Consider the following 20,258-nt stretch of genomic DNA (forward strand, 5'->3'; position numbering starts at 1 on the left):
CATCTCATGGGTCCTGGAACTGAGCCCCTAATGGGGCTCCCTGTTCAGTGGGGAATTTGCTTCTCCCTCTGCCTCTCTCTGCCAGCCCCTTGCTCATACTCCCTCTCTCTCTCAAATAAATAACTAAAATCTTGAAAAAAAACTACATATGCAAAAAAATGACCCTTATGATTGTCTAGATAATCAAATAATGTTAGACATTAGCTCAAAATAATCTATCCCACTACCAACATTAGAAATATTACATATTTGTCATTTAATTGATGGTTTTATTTTGTCTCTGTCTTGCTAAACAACTAGTTGAATTTTTTCTCCACATAATTCATTATTTTTTAATGTAACAGAGACAAATGATCAGGTGTTATGTTTAAGGGAAAGAATAAACAGCAAGGCAGTTAAGTAAATGAGGAAAAAAGCGTAAGAGTGAACTTAAGTAACTGGCTTGGTGGAACATAATGCTTCATTCCTAGGACTGCCTTATAATTGTTCATTGACACATTCTATGAAGTAAAACAACTGAATTTGCTCACAGTATTAGCAATTAAATTGTTTTTAAAAAAAGACACACTGATAATGTATTAATGATAAATGTTCTTCCAGTGGGTTTAGTAAATGCATGGTGAAGGTCTGTAATTGCAACATTCAGCTTCTCTTAGTTATGTCACCTGCTCATGTTGAGAACATTTTAGTCCTTGCTCACATCTGCTCCACAAGAATTTTCACTTTTCAGCAGTGAGTAATGTTTTAACAAACAAACATATCAACTGTTTTATTCTTAAGGATATCCCCAAAACCACAACTTAATTCAATAATACTTATATTTCTGAAGCTCTTTCAAAACAGGTGTATAGGAATTGCCACCATACATAAACAAAGCAAAATTAATCTCACTGTATTTTTTTAAGTAAACCAATCCCAATTTTGGCAAAAAAATTTAATCTTGAATATCAACCCCCATGCAATCTTTGAACAAATATTTATTAAGCATCTATATTTCAGGCACTAAGTTTATAGAGTACAGCACAAAAACACATACATTCTCCCTGCCTTGTAGAGCTTACATTTTAACAAGACTTGGTGCTCAATCACATAAAGAAATTTAACATACAAGTAGGCTGTCAAGGTGTTCTGTTTTCTAGTTCTTATCCTATAATCAACTAACATGATGCTGAACAATTATTCAAATTATATGGTCCTAAGTTTCCTATCTATAAAATAAATCTGCTATAATCTCCAAGGATACTAACATTCATGAGAATATCTAAGTCAATGTGAAAGGAAATTGGGTACTGCCTGAGGCTGAGGGGTACAGTACTTACTGATGGATTTTAATTGTGCTAAATGCCTCAGAATGTAATACAGGTGACTAAAGTTATGATGGAAGTACCCATCACAATCAAATACAGCTATTTTAATTTTCGCCTTATAATGGTGATGACCTTTTAAAGAAACATCATCATATTGTGCATTTGTAGCTCAAAAAACCAAGTAGAATTCTGGAGACCTAGGAATTGACACTATTACATATTTTGAGCAATGAACTAATGGATGTTCCGTATGATTAGATGCTGCTGCTACTCCCCGCCATCCAAAAATATATCTGCAGACTGCTACTCGCCCAGTAGACTTCTGACAATGTATACTTTGTTTGGAACCAATATAGTATCAACACGTGAGAGCTGAACCCACTCAGGACACCAACAGTGAAGGCATATTCAATGGCACTCAATATTCTATGTAACCACTCTTCTTACAACATCCCTACCTTATCTGATGTCTTTGTGAAGGTGGAGTTGTGATAGAAGCATTCTGTTTTCCCAAGTACTCAGTTTAGTTAATATCAAGGTTGCCATTTACTAATTACTGGGATATTATGGTCAGAAACTGATGTTTACAAAAATCCAATTCAGATTCCCAGCACAAGTTTAGTATATTGTCTGTCATCCTTCTCTGTTAATGCCCTTAATGGTACTTAATCCCATCTTCTATCATTCTATTACCCTTATTTTTATTTATTTCCTTGCCTCTGGGAATCTCACCTGTTTGCTATCTTTCTTATTAAAACAGCATTATTATAGCCTTTTTATCATGGTAGTAGTACGTGTCAACCAAGACAAGAGTGATCTGCTGCTGCTCACAGGAATCATGAAAATTTAGAAGACAGTTATAAGTTCCACTTTTCCCTTCTGTTAGTTCTTATCAGTGAAACAATTCCAGAGCTAATGGAAATGAGACGGTAGAATGTGTATCCATGAAATTTGATCATCTTGTGCCCCACAAATGATACTAAGAAGAAATGCTTTGCTATTACCTTTAAGCAACAGGAAATAAAAGAATTGGAGTAGTAGCTCCAATCTGTGGGGGATTATTAAATGATGATCTTAAATATCATCATACCCATTCCACTTGCTAGTCACCAATCCCTCTCTCCGTAAATAAATACTAACCCTTTAAAACAGGTTCATGTAAAATCAGAGCATGGTTAATATTAAAGATGCCTTCATAAATTATATTTACAAATGTGATATAAGTGATTCAATTTCTAAGTATATTTAACACAAATATTTTCCTGCTTATTTATTTCTCATAATGCCAGTTTTCCAATTAAGTAAGATTTGAGTTTACCATCTGTTCACATTTTAGTAGGCCTGTTAGATAATTAAAAATGCATCCTAATCTGTAGTCTTCTAAATACCATGTTCGTATTATTGGCACAAGAAACAAAATCAATAAGTGCAGAAAATATGAATCTAGTGGCTCTAGATTGATCAAAATAATATTTACATAGTCTCATATTTTTTCCCCTGCAAATTATGTGTAATGTTTAAACATTTACTTCTGAATCATACATTTTAAGTTTCACCCAAGTGCTTTAAATCACCTAAATTTTATTCATCACATTTGCAAATTTCACCAGTAGCATGATCACAAATAAGTAAAGAACATGAACTTCAACTCTGATTTTGTCTAATGCAATCCAATGCTTTGCTGTTACAACTAGGCATTCATGACACTGCTCTATGGTGTAATAAATCTAAGGGATAGAATATGGTTTTTGTGCCTGGAACCTAAATGCAGATGTCAAGGGCGTTAAGGAGAGTTCTAGACATGCATGTATATGGTTCAGTAAGGAAAACTATTTGGTCATTTAATATCCCACCAGTTGTGGTGGTTTCTAAATTCAAAATATATGTCAGTTAAGGATAAACCTTTGAACAGGGGAGAATGAAAGGGATGAGGAAGGATAAGTGGGGGTCTCGCACCACTCTCCAGGACTCAGGCCACAAGATGCTGAACATTTCTTGGGCAATAGGAATAGTATGTATTGTTTCTGTATTCTCTGAATTGTTAACAAAATTATAGTGATAGTGTTAGAAATGAAGACTTAGTCATCTCCTCTGCATTTTAATTAGCAGAGTCTTCCCTCTCCATGCTGTTTTCTTCTATAATCCCAGCCTTTAGATTGGAAATGCTAGTAACTTTTCATGGTCTCCTCAAGATAAAATGTCATTCTTTTTTTTTTTTTTTAAAGATTTTATTTATTTATTTGACAGAGAGAGACAGCGAGAGAGGGAACACAAGCAGGGGGAGTGGGAGAGGGAGAAGTAGGCTTCCCACGGAGCAAGGAGCCCAATGCAGGGCTCGATCCCAGGACGCTGGGATCATGACCTGAGCTGAAGGCAGACACTTAACGACTGGGAGCCAGGCTCCCCATCATTTTTTTTTAAAGATTTTATTTATTTATTTATTTCAGATTGAGAGAGTGTGAGCAAGGGAAGGTGCAGAAGGGGAGGGAGAGGGAGGGAATCTCAAGCAGACTCCATGCTGAGTGAGGAGCCCTATGCAGGGCTCGATGGATCCCAGCACTCTGTGATCATGACCTGAGCTGAAACCAAGAGTTGGACTCTAAGTAAATTTTACACTAAGTAAAATTTATATTGTAACATACAAAGTCTACATTCATTTTACAGTTATCTGAAAAATGAAAAGGATATAGATATATAAAAAATGTGTATATCTTTTGTCCATCAATTATGTTTTTAATGTTACTTTTTAAAAATAAATACAGGGGGGCTTTAAAGGCCGTTTTAAAGTTTGCCTAATCATATCACACTGTATCAATAAGCTACTAGCATGATATTTAAAAAAAATTGAAATTCTTTACAGCTGAGTAATATTAACAAATAAATCTTTTTGTTCCTTTCTTTATTTGAAACCGTTTCCAATATGGCATTTCAAAGTGTTATTGATGATATTAGTCCTCTGTGGGGTGGAGTAGATGTATAGCATTTAAGGAAATAGAATTTGGAATTAGACTAACAGGAGTCTGGATTAACAATTTAGTTATAGAAAATCTTGAATAATTTTCTTGTCAGATATGAATGAGCCTCAGTTTCATCAGCTGAAAAAAATGGTGATGATGATATGTTCTAGGACGACAGGAAAAAACAGGGAGTGACCTAATGAATGCAGAATATCTAACAAGGTGTGTAAATAAATGAGCTTTTGCTTAGATGAAGTTATTATTACTAAGGTTCAATATATACCTTATTAGAAAAATTTTGTGTTCAAACACTTAAAGAACTTACTAAAAGCAGCACTGAAGGGGCAGCTGGGTGGCTCAGTGGGTTACTAATCTGCCTTTGGCTCAGGTCTTGATCCCAGGGTCCTGGGATCGAGCCCCATGTCAGGCTTCCTGCTCAGTGGGGAGTCTGCTTCTTCCTCTCCCTCTGCCCCACCCCCTGCTTGTGCTCTCTCTCATATAAATATATAAAATCTTAAAATAAAATAAAAGCAGCACTGTTAATATCATAAAATTCCTAGGAAGAAACACATACCCTCTACTCTCTGTGTTCTATAGAAGAGAGTAGACTTCAATTTCTAGAAGAAAAAATATGAAAGCAGCTCTAGTTTCCACCCAATGCCAAATCTCTCTAATTTCTCTGTAAAACAGTGCATGGCACACATAACTGAACTGAAGGAAACACATGTGAATAAGAAGCTTACAAACTTCTGAGTTCTCTATCTTTGGAGAAGCCTATCCCGGATGCATGTGTTCACTTCTGTCAGGGGTAAGTGATCTACCCCCACGTGGGTAACATCTACAGTTGTCCCTCTCTACCTGCATCTGTATGAGTAAATTCAATTTAGTGACAGATGTATGAGGAAGCACACCTTGTCTTAAACCTAAGCTATGCTATTAATCACGTTTATCATAATAAAAGTATACTTAATCTTCATTTCTCCAGTCTCATTTCTTATTTCTCAATTGGTTTTAACTTTGGAAGGGGCGAAGAGGAGGTGTAGTTCTTTGTCACCCTCAAAAGAGCTCCAACAAATAATTTTCAAGTATCTATTTCTATAACCATAGAGCATATCATTCTCCAAGAAACACTTTTCACTATTTCACCAAATTATTGAAAAAATATAAAATTTCTAACCAATTTTAAATTTTGAATGATCTTAACAGTGACAGGACATTGGATACAGTAGAAATAAAATGAGGATTAAGTAGATTGTTTTGCCTGGTAGTCAGTATTTTATTTTAGTCAATCTATCAATATTTTAAAAAATACATGTTTTAATTTTTAACGATGCTAAAAAGTAATTACTGTTGAAGAGCATTACACAAAATATATTCTAGTCTCCAGCTTTCCTACTTATTGAAAATGAAACAGAGGATACTGAGGATAAATGAGAAAATTATCAGAACCAATGTGATACCCATTGAATCATCACAAATGATTTGTAATTATCACAAAATACATTTCCCGATAAGTCAGAATAAATGAGTTCAATAGGTATGAAGAAAAATGAAGAAAAATGCATGTCTATTTGCAAAGAAGGAATGATTATAGCCTACTAAGCCATTATTCATAACTGAAATAAATTAATTTGCAGAAATGATTATTTAGTAAATTACTTGTTCATATGATCAGAACTTAAATTTTTTCACACAAGAAAAATATTTAAAACTGTCCTCTTATTTCTATTACATAAATTAATATTCATTACTCAAAAGTTTTTCAGGCAGTAATAAGTACATACTGATATAAAAATATATCTAGCATGCCAGAATCTTGTGTTTCCCTTCTCTTACTCACGGAAATCCAGTTTTGCTGGAAGAACAACTTGCCTGAATAAAAAGCTATCTTCTCTAGTGCTTATTGCAAATAGGGGTGGCTAGTTCATTAAATTGTAGTCAAAGAAATGCAAGTGGAAGTTGTTGAGTGGTGCTTCCAGAAGTGTTTCTTAAAAAGGGGACTCTCTTTTGCACTTGCCTCATGGCTCTGTTTGTTTCCTGGACCATGAATATGTCTGAAGCTTTAGCAGTCATCCTGTAAACATGGGGATAAGGGCTGAAAAGAGCTGGAAGAAACCTGGGTTCCTGATGACTTGGTCTAGCTATCAAAAAGCAGCTTCCAGCATTTTCCTGGAGACTTTCCCATTATATGAAAGTAAAATAAATATAAGACTTAGTATATTTTTACTTTGCTTCCTTCAACATGCTACTGAAATCGATTCCTAATATAAAGGAATTCTATACCACCTTTAACCAAGTTTAGTTTGGTGAGAGATTGAGATACTTTAGAAACCATCTTAGCAAGTATATTGGTTTTCTGTGTTACATAACAAATTATCACAAAATTAGAGGCTTAAAACTACACCATTTATTATCTCTCTAAGTGTATTAATTCATTATCTCTATCAACTCTCACAGTTTCTGTGGGTCAGGAGTCTCAGCACAGCTCAATGGGTACTCCTCTTACAAGCTCACATGGTATTGGCACATTTCAGTTCATTGACATTGTAGGACTGAAAAAAAAAAAATGCTTAGCTTCTAGGCGCAGTTTCTTGCCATGTTGCTCTCTCTCTCTCCTTGAGTAGTTCAATCATAGCAGCTTGTTCTTCAAAGCCAGCAGGAGAGTCTATCTAATGCATATATAGACAGATAATCATATATAACCAAATCATGGGGATAACATCCCATCCCCACCAACTTTGCCATATTTTACTGATTAGAGGTAAGTCACATCTCACATCCACTCAAGGAGAGAGTATTTATAGGGAATAACACCAACAGTTGGAGAACATGGGGTCCATTCTGCCCAGCATTCCCAGTAAACAATCATATTTTTGCAGAGACTCTGAGTTTCTACATCTTTTTCTGCATTGGTGTACTAGATAGGATATTCTAGATGATTCTTCAGAGAACTCCTTTTAACACTTTGTAGAACCCCTTAAACATAGATCTCAGAATAAACCCATCACAAAATATATTCACTACCCTCTTCAAATCTAAACCATGGTCAATTCTCGCTTTCCAGGGATAAAATTTCATACTCAAGAAGAAAAACTCTCACCCAACACAAACTTCTCTTTATCAAAAGTTTCCAAACTTAACACCTAGAGTTCAAGATTTCCTTAATTATAAACACACATCATAGAAGTTCACAATGAAAAATTTCTGGACTGCAGTGGCTGGGTGGCTCAGTTAAGTGCCTGACTTTTGGTTTTGGATCAGGTCATGGTCTCATGGGTTATGAGACTGAGCCTGGTATGTGAGGCTTCCTGCTCAGTGGGGAGTCCGCTTGAGGATTCTCTCCCTCTGCCCCTTCCCCCACTCATGTGTGCCTATGTGAGTGTGTGTGTGTTTGTGTGTGTGTGTGTATGCACGTGTGTGCACGTGTGCTTTCTCTCTCAAATAAACAAATAAATCTTAAAAAAGGAAAAAAATTCTGGACAGAGACACTCTCTAAATTTAATATTAAGAAGTTTATCTCTGTGTTTATCTCATTGTTATCTGAGGTATATTTATTAGTGGTAGTGGATAATAATATATGCTTGTTTTTTTAAAAGATTTTATTTATTTATTTGAGAGAGAGAAAGAAAGAGAGAGAACATGAGCCAGGGGAGGGGCAGAGAGGCAAATAAACTATTTGCTGAGCATGGAGCCCAACACGGGGCTCGATCCCAGGACCTTGAGATCAGGACCTGAGCTGAAGTCAGACACTTAATCAACTGAGCCACCCAGGCGCCCCTAAATGTGTGTGTTTTATTTTTCCATCCCTTTCCCCTGTGTCTGTTCTTTCTTTTCTACTCTGATATTTATCACATTGTTCTGTAATTATTAGTTTCCTTATTGACTTCCCCTACGGGACTAAAAGCTTAGATGTTGAGCTCTCCAAGGACAAGAGGGTCCTTTAATCAAGCCTTGTACCTTAGCACTGACCCAAGAAGAGGCCTTACACCCACTCCCATTATTTCACTTAAACTGAAAGAGTGATGTCTTCATTTAAAAAAAAGAAAAAAGTTTAGGCACTTTCAGTGGTCCTAATTTGTTTATCTAACTTGTTTAAATAAAATGCTACTTTATATAAGAGATATTTTAATATTATTTAAAAAGAAAAAGTAACATATTAATTCTGTGTTCTTAGAGGCAGGGACCCAGTTAGAGGACTGAGCTAAAATCCACGCTAGATATCTGAGGATAGTTCATATACTTAGGACAGATTAGTTAATAGGGACATGGTACCTATGTGCTTGTTTTACCTGAACTTTGGATGAGTTAGAGTTTAAAGTTCTAGACTATACCAAGATGAGTTCACTCTTGTATTTCTAGAATAAAGATCCTTGTTCTGAGGCACTTCCCAGGAAAACCACCAAACAGTATTCTATGCATTCAAAAAGCAACAAAAGAAAGAGCATTAGTGGTAGAAGTCCTTGTTTCTCAACTCCCTACCAAAATAAAAGTTAAATTTGTGTACTTTTTATGTTGGAATCTCAGAATTTCATTTTGTTCGAATGTTAGAATCTGACAGTACAATCCTGCTGTGAATTAGGCTGGCTACTTTAGCATATAAACATCAAGGAGGTGTTATAATAGGTGCTGCTTTCAAAACATGAAAATAAGTCAAAGTAAACTGCAATAGATAAGCTTTTCTACCCCCTCTCTCTGACACAAATACGCACAGATGTATCAGGACATTTCAAATTATTAATTTATATATATAAATATATTTAACCTATTTCCTTATGGGTTTAATTTCTTAAAATGAGTATAAATTCTGAAAGCAAAATAAAAATAATACATCAAGAGAAATTTCATGCACTTTGAATTGTGTGGATATAAGTTATATTAGCATGACCAAAATATGGAGAGAGCTATGTGCTTTATTGTGTAAATTGTGTGGTATGTGAATTATATCATAGTAAAGCTGTTTGTTGTTACTGTTTTGAGAGCCCTAAGAGAATGAAAAGGCAAACCACACACTGGAGAAAATCTCTGCAAAGCTCACATCTGGTAAAGACTGTTATCTTAAATGTACAAAGAACTCTTAAAACTCAAGAATAAACAAACAAACAATCCAATTTTAAAATGCACAAAAGATCTAAGAGACACTTCACCAAAGAAGATACAGAAATGGCAAATAAGCATATGGGAAAATATTCAACATCAGCTGTTATCTGGGAATTGAAAATTAAAGCAGTCGTGTATTACTACACACCTATTAGAAGGACCAATAACCAGGACATTGCTAACACCAAATGCTGGAGAGGATATACAGCAAGAGCAACTCTTACTCATTGCTGGTGGAAATATAAAACAATACAGCTGCTATGAAAACATTTGGCAGTCTTTTGCAAAATTAAACATAATTATCATATGATCCTTAGTATTTACTCAAATATGTTGAAAATTATGTCTACATAAAACCTGCACATAAATGTTTATAGCAGTTTAATCCATAATTGCCAAAACTTAGAAGACATAAAGATGCCCTTCAATAGGTGAACAAACTGTAACACAGTGATACAGGACATATTATTCAGTGCCTCCCCAAGAAAGAGTTATCAAGTCCTGAGAAGAGTGGGAATTTTAGTTTTGTATTACTAAGGAAAATAAAGCTGTCTGTAAAGGCAATATCCTGTAGGATTTCAATTATATGACATTCTTGACAAAAGAAAACTAAAGATACAGTAAAAAGATCAATAGCTGCTAAGGGTTTCAGGGGGTGGAGGGAAGGATGAATAGATGATACTTAGGAATTTTTAGAGTGGTAAAAACTTTCCATATGATACATTATGGTGGATATGTGTCACTATACATTTGTTAAAACCCATAGAATGTACGACAAAAAGAAAGAACCCTAATGTGAAGTATAGACTTCAGTTGATAATAATAAGTCAGTATTGACTCATTGATTGTAATCGATGTGTACCACACTGATGCATGGTGTTAATAATGAGGAAAACTGTGTATATGTTTTGGGGGGACAGATGAAGTGGTATGTGCTTTCTGCTCAAATTTTCTGAAAACCTCAAACTGCTTTAAAAATAAAGTTTATTAATTTTAAAAAATCAGTGGACTATAGAAATGCAAAAATACCCCAAACAAAAATAACAAAATGGAAGGGCTCAGTGGTAGAGATGACAGTTACTGAATCAGTGTACTTGAAGACAGATTCATAGAATTTACCCAACCTGAAGAGTGAAGAGAAATAGACAAGAAATGGAGCTTCAAGGATCTGTGGGACAACAACAAAATTTCCAACATTCCTATCATCATCATCCCAAAAGGAAAAAGAAAAAAAAAAAAAGAACGAGATTAAAATACTATTTAAAGAAATAATAGCTGAAAACTTTCCAAATTTGGCAGAAGACACAAATTTATAGACTCTGGAAGTTGCACAAGTCCCAAAGAGGATAATCCGAAAGAAATCCATGCCAAAGACACATTATAATTCTGAAAACAAAAGAGAGGATAAAAAACAAAACAAAACAAAACAAATCCTGAAAGCAGCCAGAGAGAAATGATGTATTACCTGTAGGTAAAAAATGTCAGAGAACTGAATGCCGGAAAATGCATTTGAAACCATGGAGGCCCGAAAGGAGTGGCACACAGTTTTCCACGTGCTGAAAGAGAAGACCAAGCAATTATGAATTCTACATCTGGTGGAAACTATACCCTCAGGAATTAAGGGGCCATAAGGACATTCTCAGATGAAGGAAAACTAAAGAATAGTTAGCCAGAAGACTGGTGTTTAAGACTGGTTAAAGGAAGTTCTTTGAACAGAAAAGACATGATAAAATAGAATCCTGAAGGATCAGGAAGGAAAAACGGTGCAAAATGCAGCAGTGTGGGCATATGCCTCAGAGTATAGTTTTCCTCATGAATTTGTGTCTTGTTGGATGGTTGAAACTAAACTTACAACATTTATTTGATAATCAAGATAACATTTTACCGGGATATACATGGAAATGAGATTTTCCCACTTCACCTGAAGTGGTAAAATAGAGAACCTATGGACTGTAATGTCACACATGCATATTTTAATACCCATAGCAAGCACAACAAAACCAATACAAGCACAACACTCAAAAACATTGTAAAGACTGTCCCCAACTTATGATGGTTTAACTTATGATGTTTCAACTTTATGATGGCACAAAAATGATATGCATCCGGTAGAAACTACATTGAAGTTTGTATTTGGATCTTTTCCCGGGCTAGAAATATTTGGTAGATACTCTCTTGTGATTCTGGGCAGCGGGCAGCAAGCCACAGCTTCCAGTCAGCTACGTGATCACGAGGGTAACAGTGATACACTTATAATCACTCTGTACCTGTGCAACCATTCTGTGTTTCACTTTCAGTACAATAGTCAATAAATTACATGAGACAGTCAACACTTCTTATAAAACAGGCATTGTGTTAGATGATTTTGTCCAATTCTAGGCTAAAGCAAGTGTTTTGAGTACATTTAAGGCAGGCTAGGCTAAGCTATTATGTTCAGTAGTTCAGGTATATTAAATGTGTTTTCAACTTATGATATTTTCTTTTTTTTAAGGTTTATTTATTTATCTCTACACTCAATGTGGGGTTCGAACTCATGACCCTGAGATCAACAGTTGCTCTCTCTTTCGACTGAGCCAGCCAGGCACTCCTCAACTTATGATATTTTCAACTTACACTAGGTTTATCAGGAAGTAACCCCATTGTAAGTTGAGAAAGATATGCAGATAAAACAAGATGAAATCTTAAAAAGTATTCAAGTAACACAGTGGAAGGCTGGAGTAGAGAAACAGAGGAAATAAAGAAAATCAATGATAAAAATGGCAGAGTGAAGCACTAACATATCAGTAATTACTTTAGATGTATAGGATGTAAATACACAAGTCAAAAAACAGATATTGGATTTAAAAAATTGTCCCACATATATTTAGATGACAAGAAGCTCACTTCAAATTCAATGATATCAATAGACTGAAAATCAAAGGATGTCAAAAAAATATACCAGGTAACATTAATTTAAAACAAACACAAGTGGCTATATCAACATCTGATAAATTGGACTTCAGAACAAATAAAATTACTAGAGACAAAGAAGGACATTATATAATGATAAAACTTCAATCCAGCAGGAAGACATAAAGGTGTATACACTAAAAAATAAGGTTTCAAAATACATGAAAAAACCACCTGAATTGAAAAGAGAAATAAACAAATCCACAATTAGAGTCTTCAACACCCCTCCCTTGAAAACTGATAAAACTACTAGAAAGAAAATTAAAAAGGATACAGAGGATCTGAACAACACAATCGATAAACAGTATCTAATATATATATATATATATATATATATATATATATATATATATTGAACAATGCACTCAACAACAGAATACACAATTTTATTTTAAGCACCAATAGAACATTCGCCAAGATAGGTCATATTTTGTATCATAAAACAAACCTCAATAAACTTAAAAGAACTGGCATTCCACAGAGTGTATTCTCTGATGATAATGGAATAAAACTAGAAATCAATAACAGAAAGGCAACAGAAAACTATTATATCTTCTAAATTATTCATTGATTAAAAGCAATATTTCCTAGTAGTCCCTGCTTCATTGTATGTTTCTGTGTGTCTCTCTGTGTTTTGAACAATTTAAAATGAACAAAAAATGCACCGTAAAGGTGTTTAAGATGATGCTTGCAAAACAGGGAACAGAGTTAGGCATTATTATAATGATGGTCAAAATTATTAAGTCATTGTTTATCTTCTCCCTATCAATATATCTAATAGTTCTTGTCCAGGTAAAGTAATTATTCACATGTGTATCTGATTAAAAAATACCTAAATATTCTAAGTTAAATTTTATATTAAATTTAAAGCAACCAATTGGGGGGAATTAGAGGAAGGTGGTCAAAAGGTGCAAACTTCCAAATATAAGATAAATACTAGGGATGTAATGTACAACATGATGATTACATATAAAACTGCTGTATGACATATAGACAACTTAAGAGAGTAAATCCTAGAGGGTTCTCATCACAAGGAGAAACATTTTTCCTTTTTGCCCTTTCTTCTTTCTTTTCTTTTTATTGTGTCTATATGAGAAGATGGATGTTAGCTTAGCCTATTGTAGTAATAATTTCATAATATATATAAATCAAACTATTATGCTGTGTGCCATAAACTTACACCGTGATGTATGTCAATAATTTCTCAATAAACCCAATAAAACTCGAAGAAAACAAAGACTAAATCTCTCCCTCTCTCTCTCTGTGTCTCTCTCTCTCACATGCACACACACATAAAATACCAGTTTACTAATCCTGAAGTGTAGCATGAAAGATGTTGTAAATTTCTTGAAATGATTTTATAGAAATACAGAGGAAGACCAGAGGAGGTGGGTGTCCATACATGTTTGTGCATGTGTACTACATGCTAAGGGTAGCAGGGCATTTTTTGCTGAGATGTGAGTTGAAAACACATGTGAGTTGCTGAGATGGTAGTTTGAAAATCTGAGGGCATATATTATTAATACTTAATATGCAATAATGCATTTTTAGTTTGATCTAAATATGATAGGATTTCATATCCTTTTAATCTTAATAAATTTGTCTGTTATGGGCCAAACATTTGTGTCCCCCAAAAAATCATATATTGAAGCTCTAACCCCCAATGTGTTGGTATTTAGAGGTGGGGCCTTTGGAAGGTAAGTAGGCTTAGGTAAGGTCATGAAGGCAGAGTTACTCTGATGGAATATGCCTTCATAAGAAGAGGAAGAGACACCAGAGCTTTCTTTCTCTCTCCTATGTGAAGATACAGTGAGAAGGCAACTGTCTGCAAGCCAGGAAAACGGCTCTCACCAGAACCCGACGAGGCTGGCATCTTGATCTTAGACTTCCAGCCTTCAAAACTGTGAGGAAATATGTAGCTGTTGTTAAGCCTATGGTGCTTTTTTTCTGGCAGCCCAAGCTGACTAAGACAGGTGTGGGGATTGTGACAGGTATTGGCAGGAGGAAGAATCTAGAAATCTTAACCTGCAGAATAAAGCACATACAGAGTGTGCCTGGAATTTTAACTTAAATTAAGACATGAAAGATAAGAAGTCAGAGAGCTTTGCAAAAAGCCTAGGTAAGACTTTCGGGAGGAAGGAACAGCAAGTGCAAAGCTTGTTGAATATTAATGAAAATGTTAAGGAGGCTGCATGTTCAGAGCATCAAAAGTGGGGGAGAGACTGGTAGAAAGACGTTGATGTTGGAGGGTGGGTTGGAGTCAAATTTCAGACTTCATAATATGTTGGATGGTATTCTCCTTGCATACACCATTAAAGAGTTTGAGCAGCGTTTGGTTTACACTTACAACACTTTCTCACTGGGAGGTTGGGGTGGCAGTAATGGAATAAGAAAGACCAGGAAGGAGGTGACTGCAAAAAACAATGTGAGAGGTACTAGTGGTGTGAATTAAGGTTATGTCTTTGAAGGCAGTTCAACATACACTTGTTGAGTAGAACTAACAGGATTTCCTAATGGATCAGACGTCAGAAATTTTTATATAAACAACTAGATGGTTGGTAGCATCCTTAAGTAAGATGAGAGGAAAGATTCGGAAAGGGAGGGAAAGATTTGGGAGGGGAAAAAAGAGTTCCAGTTTGGACATGTTGACTTTGAGATGTGAATTTCGATAAAAAACTGTCTCATTGACCAAACTTAGACAGGCTTTTCTGAGTCCTCTTTTCAATTAGGCTTCTTCCTTGGACTTTGTCCTCAGCCTGCCTAGCCCAGTTTAGCAAGAATCTTGCTAAGGGAGTGTAGTGAGAATCTCCCCCAAGCCCTGCACTGTTGATATCTGATGCCGCTTGACATCTGTTTAAATTCCTTATTCCAACCCTTGATATCTGATTCCCTTGCCCTGCCTTTAGCACGAATCTTTTTAAGTCAGTTTATCAAGACTCTCCTTATTTCTGATGTCTCTTGTCTTAGAAATTTTCTATCTACTGACCCCATCACTCTGCTCTTTGGCTATACATTCCCAGTTGTCCTCGTTGAATTTAGAATTGAGATCATCACTGGCAAAATGAAGCAGCAAGTTAAAAATTCTACGCTAAAATCTCTTCCCCCTATTGGAAGAATACCGAACAAAATTTGTCTTTACTGCCTTCAACAAGTGTCTGGATCTATTTCTCTTTAATTGTTTGTATTATTAGATTATCTCTGATCATCAAACACAAATGCAGATCTTCTCTACCAAAAACACGTTTTCTCCAAAACAGAGAGCCAGCTTGAATAGGTTTCTCAATTCTTTTATCCCTCAGAGAAACACGTGCTAGGCAAAATGCAAGCACTGCATACAGAGGTATGTCTGTTACCATTAGAAGTTGCACATGAATTTGTAGACCTAAGTACCAACTTGAGAGATGCTTCTCAAAGAAGCATAAAGCAATAGCTAGTGCCCCAGTTCAACGGAAATACTGCTATCCACGGAAACACTGGCTGGTCCTGCATCTTATGTAGATGGGATCATTTTCTCTCCAGTAATGACACTCTTTTCTGCTTTTACCTCATGTACATCTTCGGCACTTGGACTCCCAATAATGTTTCCTAACATTAAAATTTACTCTAATTTAAACTTAGCTCTGAATGAAAACACGTTTTAAAAGAATTATTCTGTAAGATACAGAAAGCATCACTATAAGCAGTATATTTTATTATAATAAATTCTGCTTTTGCAGATGCAATAAAAATTGGGTTTCTTGTTATATTGACTTACTAAATATAGATTAATATAGAGATATACATTACACTTTAAAGTTAGAATTCCAAAAGCTGAAGTATTTGTTCTTTAATAATACCATTTTTCTTTTCCTTAATGAGAAAACTAAAAGTCATATAACCATTTCATCACTGGCAAAATGAAGCAGCAAGTTAAAAATTCTACTGTTGTTTCCATCAGCAGATATAACATCAATGGTAGTGGGATAGAAGAAGACATCAGATTTCACTGGGCAAAATCTGTCACCCAGTAATACTGAGACCACAAATATTCAGATAATACTGTCCAAAGCTGCCTGCCTCTACCTTGGGTTGATATCAGCCTGTAGTGGTAACTGGTATGCTTGCTATTCAGCCTGACATATACTCCTTGCTGGGAATTAGATTTGGAAAGAAAACCTAATGACATTTCCTACCCAATATATCTGATGGCAGCAGAGCAGAAGATAATGCTATGCAAGGAGTTTCTCCTTCCCCGTGTAGAGTAATGTCACAGCAGAAATCTTCGGCATGGAAGTTGCTTACATTAGACCTATGTCACTTTGAAAATAACAATAGGGGCGCCTGGGTGGCTCAGTCGTTAAGCGTCTGCTTTCGGCTCAGGTCATGATCCCAGGGTCCTGGGATCGAGCCCCGCATCGGGCTCCCTGCTCAGCGGGAAGCCTGCTTCTCCCTCTCCCTCTCCCCTTGCTTGTGTTCCCTCTCTCGCTGTGTCTCTCTCCGTCGTAAATAAAAAAAAAAAAAAAAAAATCTTGAAAAAAAAAGAAAATAACAATAACAACACAAACAATAATAATCCCATGACAGACAATGAAAGGTCCAGCACACCAAAAAATCTTAGAATAATTTAAGTGAAAAATGACAAACATTTCAAGTTACTTGCAGTTTGTGGACATTTTCCCCCCTAAAGAGTAATAAAAATTAAGTATTCTGGTCCAATTGATTTGTATTTTTTTAAGATCACAAATCCCTTAAAGGCTCACGTATTAATAATAGAAACAAACTGCCACTAAATCACAGGTTTTTCTTTACTTATATGAAGTGGTGAATGATTTTCATTCAACCTGGAAATGTTCCCTTCACTCTGAACAATCAACTTAAATGTCATCAATTCTGTAAAGCTGTATCAGGCTTTCTCCTTTAGAGTAACTATTTTATTATCTCTTACTATTCAACAACATTTATTTATTCATTTAATACATTTGTTGAGTGTAAGCACAGGTTTTGAGAGAAAAAATACAGTAAGTTAAGAAATATGTTCTCTTTCTAATAGGGCTTATATGCAGGGGGTAAGGAGGAGTTCAAGTGAATAAACAAGATAATTGCAGGTTGTGAGAAATGCCATGAAATTAACAAATCGGGTAGTATATGACAAAATATGTAACGGGGTGAAGCATATTCAAAGCATTAATTTACATAAAATGATCAGAAAAGACCCTGCTAAGGATATGTCCTAAGACCAAAAGATAGGAATATGGATGAACTGATGGGATCTGATCAAAGAGCATTCCTGGAAATAGGAGCAGCAAGTGCAAAAATCTTAAGGTAGGAAGGACCTCGGCTGCTTCAAGGAACACAGAGACAGATGTACAATGATCCTGAGGATCTCTGGGAGAGAGGATACTACATCTTATATATCTCCTGATTCCTGTCTTCTAGCAAACACCTTCAAAGAAATACTACAAAATTGTTTGGTTAACAAAGAATAAGCAATTGAGACATATGTTTATAAAGTCATAACAGGTTTTTTTAAAAAAATTATCATCTTGTGAAAGGACATTAACATAATAAAATAATGGCAACATAGGACGATGTATAATTTTGCTAAAAATGTGTGGTAGAGGCAATTGAAGTAATTATGGACAAGGGAAATTGCTGTCATTTTTTAATAGTCAAAGAAACTTTATTATTTTTGAATAAGGAAACAGATTTGAGCTTTTCATAATGACTGAATCTTTAATTTTAAATGAGAATCTACAAATATGAACTTTCATTAATAAATTTTAAGCACATCATTTTTTTAAATGGTGTTTAAGAATGAGTATGTTTGGGGCGCCTGGGTGGCTCAGTTGGTTAAGTGACTGCCTTCGGCTCAGGTCATGGTCCCGGAGTCCTGGGATTGCGTCCCACATCGGGCTCCCGGCTCAGCGGGGAGCCTGCTTCTCCCTCTGACCCTCTCCCCTCTCATGCTGTTTCTCTCTCTCTCTCTCAAATAAATAAATAAAAAAAAATCTTTAAAAAAAAAAAAAGAATGAGTATGTTTGTATGTTTCCCTTACATTGAGAAAAATAAAGGCAATTATTAGTTAATGCTGATGTACTAGATTTAAGGAGAAATATATATATTGAAGATTAAAAAAGTGAATAAAAACTTAAGAGTGGTTAGAAGGGTCTTTTATGATTGAAATTGGTTTTACACATGTCCTTCTTCAGAACTTCTCAACTTATGCCATGTCATTTCATTTATGACATATTTATGAATATTAATGTACATGACACTTTATGAAAAAGAATAAACAAATCAAAACCATTTTTAGGACCAACAAGAGTTTTGGAAATAATCTGACATTTTTCAGTTAAAACACCACAGCCTTCTGTGCAAGCTAAAGAATACATCCCATTGGAATTAATTAATTGAAAAATAAAATCAAAGGCTTTCTTGTATTAGTAATACTGAGACCACAAATATTCAGATAATAAAATTTTTTGAATTTTTTTAATCATTGAAAAACCTTTTGAACAATCTTAAATTTACTTCTAGGCAATGTAAGTTCCTGTGAAGATTGGGTACCCAATTGATAAACATTTTCCTTTGATGCTATTTGTTTTCATTCATACAGAGTTTCAGTATAGATCATCCAGTTTTAATGTAATACTGACTTTTATTCCCTGGAAACTACAAACAGCCCCAGGGAAGTGATTCTGTTGAAGAGCTGAGGTTTATATTTAACTTACTGAGATTCCCCAATGTGTTTGCTCTGTGAATATATTTAGTAAATAAGCAAGACATCAGGAAAAGAGGAGAAATAGTTAACTTGTGAATAGATCTTTTATATGGTTATCATGTGCTTCTTGTATTTCCTAAAATATTAAACATGTTCAAGGAAATAGTATTTGTTTTCATCTTGATTTTCTCAGTAGCTCTTAGCATAACTGTAGCAAACATAGTAGGTACCTGATAAATTCTGTGTGAATTGAGTGTGTCATACCTTAACGATCTTTTTTGTTTTTTTTTCCTGAGAAGTTACCATTAGTTTTTGATTCCAGATGGAGACTACAGATCAATAACTATTATTACCTAGGAATGGGCAAGAGATTAGCTGTTTATTGTCAGGTTAAAGCCCACAGACATATTTTGTCCATTAAATAAAAAGAAAATTATAATTTAAGCCCTAACTTAAAAATAATTAATTGATGGAAACATGAAAATCTACCCTTGAGACAGAAGAATCTAGATTTGCATTGTTCTGGATTAAGAGATATAGGTTAGACTAGATGATATTGTTAAATAGCATATTAAACTATGTTGAATATATATAAATTAAAAATGCATTTATTCTTTGTTCATTCATTTAAAAATATAGATTTTGGCCAGCACTGTTGGAGGTACCAAATAAAATGCCCTGACGGAAACAGACAATTTTCTTAGTCTCATGGATTTTTTATTTTATTTGGAATGAGGATTGGGAGAAGAGGATAATAAATCAATGAATGAGTAAATATATTATAAGCTATATAGTGAAAATTGCTAAAAAGAAAAAAATTAAGGTAAGGGAGATTGTAAAGTGCCAGATGTGAGCATACCGCTATTTTATAAAGAGTTCAGAAGCATTGTAACTAGGGTATAAAGGGTAGCCAGGAGGAGACCTTTTTGCTAAAGCAAAAATCTGAGAAAAGAGAGGAAGTGAGCCATGAGCTACATGGGGACGGAGTACTGAGTAAAAGGCCCTGTTGGAAGTGAATGCTTGAAATGTCCAAGAAGCAAGGAGATCCAGTATGGCTGGAGTGGGAGTGAGTGAGCTGGACATCGAGAAAAATAAGATTGGAGGGGTAATTTCAAAACACTAGGTGCTAGTTATTCCAAAGAATATACAGTTTTATAATAATACATTTATTTCTGAGTGTTTTGTGGTATCTTTTATTTACCAGGCATGATGCTAAGTGCTTAATATAAATATCACTTAGTTATCATA

This window comes from Phoca vitulina, unplaced genomic scaffold (genome assembly GCF_004348235.1).
Source record: "Phoca vitulina isolate PV1807 unplaced genomic scaffold, GSC_HSeal_1.0 scaffold5, whole genome shotgun sequence".
NCBI lineage: Eukaryota > Metazoa > Chordata > Mammalia > Carnivora > Phocidae > Phoca > Phoca vitulina.